The sequence below is a fragment of the Neoarius graeffei genome, chromosome 10, assembly GCF_027579695.1.
Source record: "Neoarius graeffei isolate fNeoGra1 chromosome 10, fNeoGra1.pri, whole genome shotgun sequence".
Classification (NCBI taxonomy): Eukaryota; Metazoa; Chordata; class Actinopteri; order Siluriformes; family Ariidae; genus Neoarius; species Neoarius graeffei.
The window spans coordinates 61,598,637-61,608,510 of record NC_083578.1 but is presented as its reverse complement, the minus strand read 5'-3'; positions in this window follow the sequence as shown (position 1 = coordinate 61,608,510).

Below are 9,874 nucleotides of genomic sequence, written 5' to 3'. Positions count from 1 at the left end.
GGGTGCTCCGGTTTCCCCCAAAGACATGTGGTTATGTTAATATGGGACGGCCTTGGGCTGAGGTGCCCTTGAGCGAGGCACCTAACTCTCAACTGCTCCCTGGGCGCTGTTAGTATGGCTGCCCATTGCTCTGGGTTTGTGTGTGTGCTCATTGCTCATGTGCGTGTTCACTGCTTCGGATGGGTTAAATGCAGAGAAGAATTTCACAAGTGTGTGATGGATAAAGTTGTGCTTTCTTTCTTTTTTTCTTTCTTTCTTATGGAAAAGGTTGTTGTTGTTGTTGATGATGATGATGATGTTGATGATGATGATGTTTTCCTTCTCTTTCTCCCCCCCTCTCCCTCGTCTGTCCCTCTGAGTTACATGTCAATCCTGAGATCGAGATGCTGACCTCTTTTGCTCCTTGGACCTGCCTGATCCATCCTGGTGCCCTATGTCTGGTCGGAGTCTCATCACATCGTTCTTGTGGAGGACGGCCCCATATGGACAGTTGAAAGTCACACTTGGAAGATGCTCTGGACACTTACAGTAATGCTTTTATGGCTGAGGACTACAGTTGACTTGCTAACTTTAGGACTGCAGTTGTCATGAACAGTTTTGCACTCAAGTTTCCATCAATGAAGAGTTATAACACCAACTAAACTGACTTCATGTTAAAACTGTTAATGTTACAATCATGTTGTCTGTTATCAGCTAAATGAGGATGGGTTCCCTTTTGAGTCTGGTTCCTCTCAAGGTTTCTTCCTCATGTTGTCTGAGGGAGTTTTTCCTTGCCACCGTCACCACAGGCTTGCTCATTGGGGATAGATTAGGGATAAAATTAGCTCATGTTTAAAGTCATTCAAATTCTGTAAAGCTGCTTTGCGACAATGTCTACGGTTAAAAGCGCTATAGAAATAAACTTGACCTGACGTGATGATAGGTCTTTTTTGTAATGTGATTATATGAATAATATTTGCTAACGTGGCAAAATATATGAAAGTGCATTTCACAATTTTATTGCTTGAACAATATATGATCAAGAAAAAGAAGTATTAATGTGAGAAAATCACATGAAAATGAAACAGACTTCATGTTAGAGCTATATTGAATTTCCTGGTGACACAGTTGTACTTTGTGACTATATAGGACACAGTTATAGAAGCAAGCTATTTATAATCATGTTTATAATCATGTTCTATCACTGTTATCACCCAAATGAGCATGGGTTCCCTTTTGAGTCTGGTTCCTCTCAAGGTTTCTTCCTCATATTGTCTGAGGGAGTTTTCCCTTGCCACCTTAGCCACAGGCTTGCTCCTCAGGGATAGATCAATTTATTAGGGATAAAATTAGCTCATGTTTACAGTCTCAATAATTTTCTGTAAAGCTGCTTTGCATCAATGTCTATTGTTAAAAGCGCTGTACAAATAAACTTGACATTTGAAAGGCACTTGGTAGAGCGTAAAACTCCGCCAAGCCACATATTCAGTTTTGCATCCAAATCTAATCAACTGCCCCTTGGCCTCAAAATTTCATCAAAATCCATTCACTACTTCCTGAGTTATGCTGGGAACAGTAAAAAACAAACAAACAAACCTCTTTCTGCATACTTATCTGGGTCCTGGATCTGCATACATTTCCAGATTTGCATCAAAATCTCATAAATTGTTCCTTTTCCCATAGCTCACCTTTCCTCAAAATTTCTTCAAAATCCATTCACTATTTTTGAGTTATGTTGGGAACAACAAACAAACAAACAAACAAACAAACAAACAAACAAACGGAGGTGAAAACATAACCTCCTCCAACAAACTTGGCGCAGGTAACAAAACCGCAGAGGAAACCAGAGAACTAGGAGGAAACCCACACAGACACAGAGAATATGCACAGAAATTCCAAACATACAGTAATTCAAGCTCAGGATCGAAGCCGGGACCCTGAATCTGTGAGGCTGTAACACTGTTTGCTGCACCACCATGCAACCCTCTGAGAAAACCACATCTGAAAATGACCTACATGTAAAAATGTATTCATCATCTCATCTCATTATCTCTAGCCGCTTTATCCTGTTCTACAGGGTCGCAGGCAAGCTGGAGCCTATCCCAGCTGACTATGGGCGAAAGGCGGGGTACACCCTGGACAAGTTGCCAGGTCATCACAGGGCTGACACATAGACACAGACAACCATTCACACTCACATTCAAACCATTCACACTCACATTCAATTTAGAGTCACCAGTTAACCTAACCTGCATGTCTTTGGACTGTGGGGGAAACCGGAGCACCCAGAGGAATCCCACGCGGACACGGGGAGAACATGCAAACTCCGCACAGAAAGGCCCTTGCTGGCCATGGGGCTCGAACCCAGACCTTCTTGCTGTGAGGTGACAGCGCTAACCACTACACCACCGTGCCGCCCTGTATTCATCATATGAAAAAAATTACATGTGAAAATAAAAGCACGTGCAGTACATGTGAAAAACCAGTGACGTCAAAAAAATGGATGAAACAATGTGTGGATTATTCATACTATTATTGGAGAATTTTCTGTATGGGTAGACACACAGATGGAGGTTTACAATCACTTTCAGGAAAGGTGTCAGACTGTGTTTGACTCATTCTTTTTCCTCACACCAGAAAACTTATTCTGTTCTTGACTTTAGTAATTTGTTTCCAGTGTGGGAGCCACTAGTGAGATATATTATAAACACAACCTATTAATGCTAATGATGCCTGCTGTGATGACTTGTTGATGATTTGTCTGTTTTATGGCATTAGGTTACCCCTCTACCATATAGGTTAGGTTATACATGTAAGTGAAGGTTAATATTTTCCTATTTTACATGGGTTGCCATGAAAAGTGATGCCAATAAATACTTCTTGCACTTTCAGGTGAGCTAATTAAACAGAGTGCACGTTCATTCCTTTCAGCTGTGTACAGACATACTGTATAAGGATTGGACAGAGGAACTTCAAATAGTTACTGATTAAATATATCAGTCAAACGAATCAACAGATGATGTGACGCCATTGGAGACAGTGAGTGCGAGGCATTGTGTCATGTGGTCTGTGTGTGTGTTGGGGGGGGGGGGGGGGGTTGGGTGTTTACAGAAAGGCTGGTGTAAGCTATGGATATCAAATGTCCTGATGTGGGAGATCAGCGCATGGACACAGCTGTTCAGCTCTGTATAGACTCTGGAACATTAAACAGGTAGCTGCAGTCACACCAGGTGTGTACAAGAGAAAGTGAGAGTTGTCTATCTTTGCAAAAGATTCAAATAATTGCATTAAATCATTCGCAATTTTAAATTAAGACTGCCTTAAGACTACAAATGGCATCATTTTGATGAAGCACCACATAAGAACATGCATGATAACAGCAAAAACAAATGTGCTCAATAGCCTTGTGCTAAAACATGCAGCGTTTTATACAGTGGAGCTTCCCAAGCTTGTGTGTGTGTGTGTGTGTGTGTGTGTGTGTATATGTGCATGTGCCTCTCTCTTATAAGGTACACAGAAAGCTCCTCTCATGTGACTCACTTCACCAGAGCCCACTGCTGGGATCAGTTTCTATGGCAACAGTGGATCATATGATTCTTACTCATTGCACTGCTGCTTTTGTAAGGGTAGCATGAATGGGTCATGGAGAAATGAAAAACCGATATTAAAACAACGACAGTGACACAAGCCTGTTCTAAGCATCTTTTATCAAATAAGTCTTTGCTCTCTCATGGCTCATAATTAGCAATATCATTTCGCTTCAAAAAGTACAATGCTGTTGTTTCTGATCTGGTACGAGTCTATCTCACAGCTGTGTTTCTACAGTACCCTAATATGTGACATGACATACATTTCTGTTGTATCTGATTTACCCTGCACACAGAAATGCAGCAAAGAGTACCTGCTATTAATTATTGAGAAATCTCCATGATCACGTTGATGACCTTGAGCATGATGCATGCCCTCATCACTGCACAAATTCCAGTTTGTTTGTCATGTCAGTAGTGCAGCACTACACTGGCTTGTTGCGATGCAGGTTTTCAAATATAACTGCTAATAATGTCCATGTGGGCGGCACGATGGTGTAGTGGTTAGAGCCCCGTGGCCGGCGAGGGCCTTTCTGTGTGGAGTTTGCATGTTCTCCCCGTGTCCGCGTGGGTTTCCTCCGGGTGCTCCGGTTTCCCCCACTGTCCAAAGACATGCAGGTTAGGTTAACTGGTGGCTCTAAATTGACCATAGGTGTGAATGTGAGTGTGAATGGTTGTCTGTGTCTATGTGTCAGCCCTGTGATGACCTGGCGACTTGTCCAGGGTGTACCCCGCCTTTCGCCCGTAGTCAGCTGGGATAGGCTCCAGCTTGCCTGTGACCCTGTAGAACAGGATAAAGTGGCTAGAGATAATGAGATGAGATGAGATAATGTCCATGTGTATGGCTTCAATTAATCCTGAGAAAGTGCTCTACATTCATCTTTACTGATAGTAGCATTATACACTGTGTGTAAAGGTTCATGGGAACTGGATGCAGGAAACTGACAGGTTGGATGTCTATTACTGAACTAATGGAGCATGGGGAAGGGACTGAATTTATAGCATGTATGGCCCTGGCATTTATAGTTTCTGTTGATATTTAGAGTTAATACTAAAGATGTATTTAATAGAGACCTGTCATCATGCACTGCTTCCAGACTGACATTGGCATTTGGCCAAATGGGACTGAATTAGTTAAGATACTTTTTGGAGTACCTACGTGAGTAAACAGTTTCGAGCGCAAGTTTTCAGCAGTGTTGAGGATTCGCTTTCTGACACCCATACTGACGTGCACATCATATTGACCAAGTGATGTGTCTGGTGTCACTGAATTAGTGGGGAATGCAAAACCTATACGTGTCGCTTTCTGAGTCAGCCATGATGATTCAATTCTCAACCAAAAAAACCTAACAGCAGACCTGTTTTAATGAGTCACATTTAATTAAAATATAGACACAATTGAAATTAAATCTACAAGTAACTCATCTCATTATCTGTAGCCACTTTATCCTGTTCTACAGGGTCACAGGCAAGCTGGAGCCTATCCCAGCTGACTAAAGGCGAGAGGCGGGGTACACCCTGGACAAGTCGCCAGGTCATCACAGGGCTGACACATAGACACAGACAACCATTCACACTCACATTCACGCCTATGGTCAATTTAGAGTCACCAGTTAACCTAACCTGCATGTCTTTGGACTGTGGGAGAAACCGGAGCACCCGGAGGAAACCCATGCGAACACGCAAACTCCGCACAGAAAGGCCCTCGCCGGACACGGGGCTCGAACCTGGACCTTCTTGCTGTGAGGCGACAGTGCGAACCACTACACCACCATGCCGCCCTTTACAAGTAACTGCTTAAAGCAAATTCATTTTTCTGATGTTGTGGTGAATCATACTCTTTTGTACCATGTAAGGAGAGTGAAAGTATGATTTTGAAATTTAAAAGCACCTGCAACTATTATCTTCAGCTGCAATACTGACATCCATTCACAATGAACATTTACAATAGAGTCATGTATGTAGGCTTTGTCTTGGCAGCAAACTGAGGCCAAATGGCCACTAGAAAAGCCAATGTGTAGTTCACAGTAAGACTGCGTCAGGATGCCAATTTGGCTTTGATTCTAGCTCTCCTTCCATGTCTTCTGGTGTTGCTAACACACATCAGATGCTGAGAAAAAGAGGTAAATGTGGGGTGGGGTATCAGAAAGAAACACGAGGCAAGGGAGGAGGATGTGCTCGAAGGAGGAAAGGAGGATGCTTCAGCCATTACATATCAAACCACTAGAGAGATAGATGGAAAATAATAACAAAAGGGATTCCAGTATTTCTTTACCACTCATGGAAGTTTGGCACAATTTGTAACAGACAGAGATGAATTTCAGTTCAGAGCTATTGATAAAATCTGATGATGATGATGATGATGATGATGATTGCATTATTAAAACTCAGGCACATTTATATCACATCTTATTGATTAGATAATTGGATCAGATAGTAGCTTTAGTATATAAAAAATGCGAGTCCATGCAATCTAAAACTTGAACCTGTCTTGCTGGAATGTCCTTGGCACATAGTGTTTTTCTCTGCAGTGTGCGTCAGAGAAGCCATGAGAGGCTGCTGCCACACAGCTATCACAGCTTCAGTGCCACAGAGAGAGAAAGATGTCTTTATTTTGGCATTCAGTGTGCATCTTTCACATCCAGTAAAAATGTCAGGCCCAGACAGTATCATTGGGGGGGGGGGGGGGATGACAACAACAACAACAACAACAAAAAAACACATTCTGGTGCTTAACTGTACTGGAACAATTACTATGCATGACTGAAATTGATCAAACTCAAAACACAACTCTTGGAAAGGCGTGCTTGCTTTTTCATAGTCAAAGTTTAGAATGAGTTTTGATAATGAGATCTGGACAAATCATGTCATAGTCAAGACCACCATTCTAATAGAGAGCAGAGTCAGAGTCCAGACCAAGCCTGGAATGTAACATTATGCTGCAATATTTTCTGACAAAAACAAAAAAAACAAACAAGCAAACACAATTTGATAACATCCAATCCATAAATGTTATTAATAATTCCAGCCCTATTAAATAAAACAAAATCACTTTTCAGTGAAAATAGTCTCTGTGCATGTTCTCCCCGTGTTCGCATGTGTTTCCTCCAGATTCTCTAGTTTCTTCCCACTGTTCAAAAGCATGCTGTTAAGTTGATTAGCTATGCTAAATTGCCCCCAGGTCAGAATGAATTTGTGAATACGTACCGTATATGTGGTGACCTATGATGGACTGGCTTCGCATCTGAGGCGAATTCTCCCTCCTTTTGTCCAGTGATCCTGGGATAGGCTTTGAACCCATCATGACACTGACATGGATAAAGCATTAACTGAAGATAAACAAACGAATGATGTTCAGTGAAAACAATTTCATTTAATTACAATCTGCTAAAATAAAACAATAAATGTAATGTTAGTGCAGTGACCCTGGTGAAGACAGAGTGTCCTCAGGAGTCTACGCTCCTTCCGTGCTCCCATTACCACCAGGGAGAGGCCTCACAGTGGTGCCAGGGTGAATTCTGATTGAAAGCTGGGCAATCCTAATGATCCAGCGATTCCAGAGGCCAAAGGACACATGCTTCCACTCCACAAGTAGTCCAACATTAGTGGTGCAGCCCTCCATTGGCTTCCATCATCTTGCTCCCCTGCTTGCCATGGAGATCCCCATTAGAGAGTGAAGCAGTGTGAGCCTCTCTACCATCATCAATAACAATTCTTCATGTAGGATCTGTCTTTCCTTCTGGAGGCTAATGAAGGCTGATTAACAATAAGTGAGACAGAGTCATCATCGGATAAAACCAATAGACATCCAGCAGCAGTGCAGTGACAGTAATGGAGTGTAAGGATCATTTAAATTCTGAGGCATACAAAACTATATGCCAAAGCCACAATTATCTATCATTAACTCAGTATAGGCAATTAAGTATCTAGTTAGTTACTTCACTCACCTTCACTGAAATTTGGCATTTACGTTATGTTTTATTTTTGGTCACTGCAGTTATTATGTTACTGGGCAATAGCACAAAGTGAAAGTGTATGAAATGAAGTTTCTATCCAAATAACTTTTTAAACACATTTCTCCATTTTACATAGCTGCTCTACTGAATGGTTGAACTGATTGTACATTATCGAGATAGTTAAAGTCAACATTATATTTGTGAACTTCCTGTTTAAGTTGCTGTATATAAATGGAGAACAATAAGTCACCCAGAATAGAACCTTGGCATACCATACTGTATACTTGTTAAGGGTCTGTCAAAGTAGGTTCAAAAACAAGCAAGTACAAACAAGTCTAAGGCAGTCCATTAAAATCCATCCATCCTTCCATTATCCATAAGCGCTTATCCTGTGCAGGGTCACGGGCAAACTGGAGCCTATCCCAGCTGACTATGGGCGAGAGGTGGGGTACACCCTGGACAAGTTGCCAGATCATCGCAGGGCTGACACAGGCAACAGTGCTAACCACTACACCACCATGCCGCCTAGTCCATTAAAATATCTTAGTCAATAATGTCAAATGCTGCGCTCAAGCCCAGCAGTATCAAAACAGAAACATATCCACAATAAAGGAAAATAGTAGTTCATTGACCACTTTAGTTATTGCTGATTCTGCTCTTTTCTGGAAATCAGACTGAAATACACAATGCTGGTTATTTATTCTTCAAAAGGAACAGAGCTGCTAAAAAAAAAAATCCTCCAAAATCTTATAATGAAATGTGTGTGGGGAAATTGGACAGTAACTGGAGGGATTAGAAGACTCAAATAAATTGAGATCCACTGGAATACTTGCATTGAATTGAAATGGAGAGTATATAGTAAAATGATGCACTTTTGAGATACTTATTTGCAATAAACAACATTTTAAAAATAAGGTTTTCATTTGTCTCACCCTCTCATTTAGTGTGTTAGATGACCTTCAAACTATTTACCTGATCCACTAGATCAAGCAGAAATTCTACCATCTAGAGCAGATGTACAAGTTTATACAAGACACTGTCTTCAACCAGGGTCACTGCACTAACACTACATTTATTGTTTTATTTTAGCAATACTTTCCCATTATCTTTTTTCATTTTTGTTTGTATTTTCACTTTCCCTTTTTCTGCATTTTATTTTATTTTTCGGAGAACACCAAAGACTGGAAGTTTTTTCCTTCTCGTGCAAAGACTGCAATCGGAGGCCATCCACATTGGATCTGCCTTAATATCAACAGATCTTTGATTAAGGTACATAAACCATTTATCATGGAACACATTCAGCTTAGTTGTTGGAGACTTTAATGTTCACTTTGATAAACCAGAAGACACTCTGAAAACAGCTTTTGTGTCCATACTGCTATTCAGTAGGGGTCAGTCAGAACATCACAGGACCTACTCATAATGGTGGTCACACTGTTGATCTAATACTAATATTTGGGTTCAATATAGAAAATATAGTCACACTTCCACAGTCTGAAGCTACCTCAGATCATTATCTCATCTTATTCAAAACATCCATCCATCCATTATCTGTAGCCACTTATCCTGTACAGGGTCGCAGGCAAGCTGGAGCCTATTCTAACTGACTATGGGTGAGAGGCGGGGTACGCCCTGGACAAGTCACCAGGTTATCGCAGAGCTGACACACAGAGACAAACAACCATTCACACGCACACCTAAGGTCAATTTAGAGCCACCAATTAACCTAACCTGTATGTCTTTGGACTGTGGGGGAAACTGGAGCACCCGGAGGAAACCCATGCAGACACGGGGAGAACATGCAAAATCCACACAGAAAGGCCCTCGCCAGCCGCTAACCCAGGACCTAATTGCTGTGAGGTGACAGTGCTAACCACTGCACCACCGTGCTGCCTGAACTATCAGAACTATCAGCACTCCATCATTTACACATTGATACTTAGAATTTTTATATTTATACATTGATACTTAGAAAAGAAGGTTAAAACAATATCTGAAGTGGTATTATTTGTAAAATAAAATATCTTGCTCTAGACTTTCAAACTATGTTGTAAGATTTTATGTTAATTTTACCTAATACTGGATGGTACAATAATTACAAATGCTAACAGAATCAGCACATTCCATTTGTAGCTATCGTCATATAGTAACTATAATCACCCCTGTAATAATAATTTCAATAAATGGTTAATGTTTAGTTCTCTCTTCAGTTATTCTCTATTCAAAAGGCACAACTCAGTTACATAGGTTGATAAGTGTGCAACATACAGTAACAACTATATCCAAAATAGTTTTCCTGCCTTAGTTGATTTATTTTCATTTCACATGCATGCAGCTGTTGTAAACTTAAGT